This window comes from Hippopotamus amphibius, chromosome 11, assembly GCF_030028045.1.
Source record: "Hippopotamus amphibius kiboko isolate mHipAmp2 chromosome 11, mHipAmp2.hap2, whole genome shotgun sequence".
In the NCBI taxonomy this organism is placed as follows: domain Eukaryota; kingdom Metazoa; phylum Chordata; class Mammalia; order Artiodactyla; family Hippopotamidae; genus Hippopotamus; species Hippopotamus amphibius.
Genome location: NC_080196.1, coordinates 37,169,027 through 37,175,307, shown reverse-complemented (window position 1 = coordinate 37,175,307; position 6,281 = coordinate 37,169,027). Strand labels below are relative to the sequence as shown.

The window sequence follows — 6,281 nt, the reverse complement described above, 5'->3', positions numbered from 1 at the left end:
TTTACTTGTAGTTAGAAGTTAGACAGCCATCCTGTTGAAGGGAGGTAGGGATATACAGGAGGCTTATTGTTGGTGGTGGTTTTTTTGGGACTGGTCATTTGTAATGAAGAAGGAAGGCTGGATACTGAGTAGGCAGCTAGATGGTTCTATCATAGGAGGGACTAGAGGGAAAAATAAAGATGCTCTGTGAGAAACAATATCAATTTGCAATTAACCAGACTGAGGATGGAGGGACAATGCATCAATCATTGAATTTCCAGTAACAGTCACATTTTAAAGGTCACTGTCAAATTCACAGGTGACTGCCCTTGAAGGTCCCAAACTTTGAAGGTCTTTCTCTTACCCATCTTATAGAGCTTCTTGTAGAATCTGATTAAAAATAGACTTTTTTAACTCTGAAAAAAAACATGTAAACCATATGTGCAATTGTTTAACAATATTCTTTCTACACAAAGAGCTAATGCAAATAAAATCATATTATCTTTTTTTAAATCATAGCATGGTTGTTAAGAAGTTGTGTCCTGGAGCTAAACTACCTAAGTCTGAAGTCTGCTTCTACATGTACCAGCACTGTGTCCTTGAGTGAGTTACCTAGCCTCTGTGTTTGTTTCCTCGTCCATAAAGTGGGTGAGGTGGCCATGAGGATGCACTTGGCAGACCTTCTAGTTCAAGGAGCATATTGGCTGAGGGCCCCGGCTTCTGCACTTTGGAACCCACTGTGACATTTGTGACAGAGCAATTTCTCCTATGGGCTTCTCCCTGCCAGTGATGGAATACGGCAGGGATACCAAGGCAGACCCATTTCTGGAATACACTAGACTCCATCAGCTAACTTTGGCTTGAAGACAACCCCCTCCCTGAGCTCTGATGAGCTTCACTAAGACTGCTCTGCAGTCTAAGACAGTTCTACCAACCTTCCTTCTCTTTCTTCTCCACTCAGGGTTAGACCTGGGCTGTGGTCTAGTGACTCTCCCAGCCATTACCAGATCCCCTTCATTTCCTTTTCCACAGGCATTTTCCTTAATAAAATCTTGGCACATTTATTCTGGTCTTGGCATCTGCTTCTTGGAGGACCTGGACTAACACAGTGGGGATAATACTAGTTCCTACCTCTCACTGAGTTGTTGAGAAGATAAATGAGTTAATTCATTTACTGTGCTTACAATAGTGCTTGACAGATAGTAATAATTCAATCCATTTCAGTTATTAAAGACAGACCAGATCTTACATTTCTAATATTATAGATAGCAGATTAGATAACCCCCAAAACCTTCCATTATTAAATACCATAAAAGTATAATGAAATATAAAAATAGTCTTCTACCTGCATAGCTGTGTTTATAAAAAATATAAATCCTAGGGGAAAAATTGAGAGGGACCTAAAAACCAGAGCAGTAGTCTTGAGTTCACACTGCAGCAGTCCCCAGGGAATTTAATGAAGCCTTTGAACATAAAGCTGAGAATTTTCAAAGAGCTTTAGAAAAAAGGTGGGGAGTAAAAGCCAAACCATCAGCAGAGAGAGATATCAGGAAGCATGTCCATCTTCACTTGTATCTGGATAAAGGGAAAAGATCCCTCAAGACACCTGCCCTCACTGAAGGCAGAGTTTGGCATTTATACTACTCTGTAGCTGAGAACTCCCAAGTTGATAATATCTCTGACAAAGTGAATACAAGTCCTCTCTGAAAGGACAAACCCTCAGCTAAGGATTCCCAGGATTCTCTTCAATATAGCCCTGCTGAAGATGAACTCACAATCCAAAACTATAGAACAAACAAGGAAATAATCCGTCATGAGTGAGCGTTAGCAATATGAGAAGCAGGATTAGATTCCCAACAATTTAAGATAGTTACTTTAAATATTTTATAATTTCTGGCTGATACCGGCATCACATTAAATAATAGAATTTTAAAAAACATGATGGAAGATTGAGATTCAAAAAGAATCAAACAAAAATTTTAAAGACTCTCTTATCTGGGGTTCTCTAGAAAGCAGTGCCTGAGGCAAGGATTAGGATGCTGATTTTATTCAGAAGATGAAGCCTGTCAAGATGAAGGCAAGGAAGAAGAGGGGAAGTAGGGCAAGGAAAGATGTGAAGCAAGGGGTATGATGCATTACAGTGCTGGCCACTGTTTGATAAACCATGAAGAGACAGTTGGCCACTTAGCAGGCATTTTGCCTAGCACCCAGGACTTCTCTGGAAAGTTTTTAAAAAGAACACTGCTTCTGATTGGAAGGATAATTTATCTGTTCAGCTCCCTCCTGTTTCTCATTTCTTGTTGTTCAAATTCCACTCCATGGAGAGCTAACCCATAAGTGTGGCATTGTCCATCCTTTGATGCCACTCAGGAAACCAGATCCTCTGTCCAGAAGAAGAGGAGCAACTTGGTGCAGACGCGCTGGCATGTGGAATGTGAAGCAATGCAATCGCAGGCCTCCAGCCAGCCTGGTGAGCTCAGCAGAGGCAGCAGAGTACCTGCATACTAGTGTGAGCTACTGGCAGTTGGAAGACCTCTGAGAATAGAGAGGCAGTTTGACTCTGAGGGGGAACAAGGTTAGTTTCTGATGTGAAATTAGATAGTCACTGAAATTAAGAAAATCTCTGCAATGGATAGACAGAATATTGCATCAGATAAAGACGAATTTGCAGATTGGAAGAGATAAGTTATACCTCTGTGCTGTATTCTGGATAAAGAGACAAAAAAGAGGCAGGAAAGAGTAAAAAGGTCCAATCTATACCCAATAGGAATTTCAGAAGGTGAGGTTAGAGAATAAGAGGTTACATTGATAAAAAGCATGAATCCTTAGGGATAGTTTCCATGTGATATTTTTGATGTCCAGGGGCAGCTTTTGTACACAGAGAAGGTTATTTTCATTTATTTGGATTTGATTTTTAAAACTTTACTTATTGAAATTATAAATTAAAAAGCCTAGTTTTTCTTAAATTCCTAAATTCATCTTATAAGTTTTATTATTTTAAATTCAGTAAATTTTATATAAAATAGAAACAATTTTCAGGGAAACTTTAATATAAATTGGACTGATTACTTAAGGGAATTTGATTTTGAGTAATGTTAAGTAAACTTGAATAGGACAGACTAATTACCTTTAAATGCTTCCAATAATATTTGTACATTAATGTATTCAATTTTCTTTAAGACGCTGGAATGTCTAAACAACAAACTTATGGCCCAATAAGCTAATCCTTCCCACATTATTAAACAACTCTCTAATGCAAGTTCTTTTAACCACACTACCACTGTTTATAAACTAAGTCACTTACACCATTCAACTTTGAATCAAGCATTAAATTTGAGTCATGGGCCAATTTGTCATACATTTTAATATGCCAAATTCAATTATATTTTACAAGTATTTTAAATGCCAAACACAGTGATTATCTTGATTGTAACACAAAATGATTAATGCCATGGCTTCGACATACTTTGTAATTTCATATTTCTGGGGTTAACAGATACAACGCACTAAGGTTTACTGTGACTTTAAATTCCTGAGCCAATAATCATGATGACAATATGATTGTCACCTGAGGCAAGCTAGAGTTGCTTACTGAACACACACATTTGGTACAAGGATGCCAGACCCGCAGCTGCCTATGTCCAGTGTGGTCCTTCCTGCATCATGGATTGACATACTGAGTCCAGTTTTAGCAATCTCGAAATTATAGGAGACCCCAAGTCCATACCCTTTGGGTGGGGTTGATACCTCCTGTTTCAATTACACAACCACACAATACTCTTTGTAACCTCTTTCCGTTTTGATGACTTGATTTGATCATTTGAATTCTTCAGCCTCCAGCCAGGTTGCAGCTGACTTTGTTCACTCATCTCGTTACTGTCTGGCTGAACTCTATTTTTTTCCTATGTCTTTGGGCCACAAGATTTTGGCAGAATCAAGCCAATCTTTGACTGGCTTTATGATTACAACAATCATGAATGGCATAAATAAAAATAGATGCACACTGAGATGCACTGAAGTATAGAAGAACAAAGACAGAGAGAACATCTTGAAATAACCAGAGCTTTTTGTGCCAATAGCACCCCTACAAACACCGTGAACATTTGTAAAACCTGCAGGACTTTCGGTAAGAGGTGTGGCAAGCTCCAACCCCACAAAGTGGCACAGTACAAGAAGGGCAAGGATTATCCGTGTGTCCAGGGAAAGTGGCCTTATGACAGGAAGCAGAGTGGCAATGCTGGGCAGGCTAAGCTGATTTTCTGGGAAAAAGCTAAAGCTACAAACAAGATATTGTTGAGGCTGCAGATCTAAGAATTCTGCCTATTAAGAGATGCAAACATTTTGAACCGGGAGGATTTAAGAAGAGGAAGGGCCAAGTAATCCTGTTCTAAGCTTCATCTTTTGCTGTTATGATGATAATAAAATCTTGAGGTTAAGTTAAAAAAAAAAAAACAACAGAAAAATTGTCATACCACCAAAGTAGAGTGATAAAGACAGATAGCAGACTTCTAATCAACAACATTTGAATAACATCTTTGAAGCACTGAGAGAAAATAGGAATGAATCTACAATTCTATACCAGTCAAGCTATCATTCAGGAATGGGGAAACAAAAGTCATTTTCAGAAAGGCAAAGACTAAATTTATTAACAAACACTTACTGGAAAAAACTGCTAAACTACATAGATCCTTCTGTGTGCTATTTGCTATCTGAAACTCAGGAATGAAATGGATTTGCATAACATGGTGTACTTTTTGATCTCAGTATCCAAACTCATTATCCAAATCTAGGAACCAAAAAGTTCAGATAGTGTAAAAAAACTTACACTAAAGGAAGAAGGAAATTAATTCATAAAGAAAGAAGTGAGGCTCAAGAAGGAAAGATGAGCAAGGAAACAGATAAACATACAGATAAATCTAAGTGATCATTGATTGTTTAAAATAATAAAAAGTATTTTTGGAGGAATACAAAAACTATGTAAATAAAGTATATACTGATGAACATGTAAAGTGGAATAGGTGATGCGAATAAGCAAGTTCAAGGTTTGGCAAAGAGCAGGCGGAGTTTAGGAATGTTGATTGTGGTGGACACTGTTGACACCCGACCCATATTCTCTCTGTCCACCTAAGTTCACTTACAGATGGGGTAGACAGTTTAACAGGTGGCCACGTGCTGCTCAAGCACATATGACTCTCTTCTACGCCTAATGTCTTTCTCCTGCACCACAGAACTTTCTCTGACTTAAGCAGGTGTAATCTGGAAGTGCAGAGGAGTTAACACCTCCAGGGATAACTTTCAACCAACGGGGGAGTCAGCGGATAAATGCCCCAACTTCCTTATCTCTTCATAGAACAACTCTGAAACAAGTTCCACTGGGTTGTTCAGAGGATTTGAGCCCCGTTACCCATGACAATAACCTGCTTAGGGACATTTTCCAGACCAGCTTTTCTCTTTTCCCTGCCTCACTCTCCCCTTCCCCTGTTTGTGCTTCCTGATGTCACTTTCAAATGCCTGTACTCAAGGTCTGGTCCTAAGGGCAGCTTTTGGGAGAATCCAGCCTAAGACACTGATTAGTTTTAGAATTTAATTCATGTACCCTTGTTACAATTTTAAGAGTAATCACTAAAATGGTACAGACAGAATGTGTAACTTCCAAATATAGGTGAAAAGGAGAAATTAAAAAAAAAAAAGAATCTTAAGTCAATAAAGATAGGAAAGGAATGGAGGGGGAGAGAAACAAGAGACAATGTCATGTTTCATAGAATGTAAGATGATATCACTTGTAAAATACACCTAAATTTTGCACACTAAGGAAGAAGAAGGCTGCTAATTACGACTTTAAGTATATGGGTATTGTAATTTCAAAGATGTTTAAATGTGAGGGAAAATGTGTGTCTTGATGAAATTTGGTAGTGCAAAGTAAGATTTTAGAAATAAATGTAAACATTCAACAACCACAATATGAAGGGGCTAAAATCATTTAGAAGATCAGATTGTCTAGTTTATATTAAAAAAATTAGCTGTAAGGTGTTCATAAGAGACATACTTCAAGCATAAAATAAAAGGTCACATGTGAAAGAACTGAAAAAGATAACACCAGGCAAATACTGAAGAAAGCTGGTATAACTAACATGAAATGGGACAGACTTTAGAAATGCTTCTTGCTTTAAGGAGGGTTACTCCATAATGATAAATTTTCAATTCAAAAGGACGATATGATATTTCTAAATATTATACACTCAAACATAGCCTCAAAACATATAATACAAAACACTGAGAGGCTACAAGGAAAAATGTCAAAT

The 6,281-nt window shown here is 37.9% G+C and overlaps 1 pseudogene; it reads left to right on the top strand.

The window, feature by feature from the left end:
• The first annotated feature begins 499 nt into the window (after positions 1-499).
• LOC130830881 (60S ribosomal protein L36a-like) lies at positions 500-4,370 on the top strand (annotated as a pseudogene).
• The last annotated feature ends 1,911 nt before the right edge of the window (positions 4,371-6,281 follow it).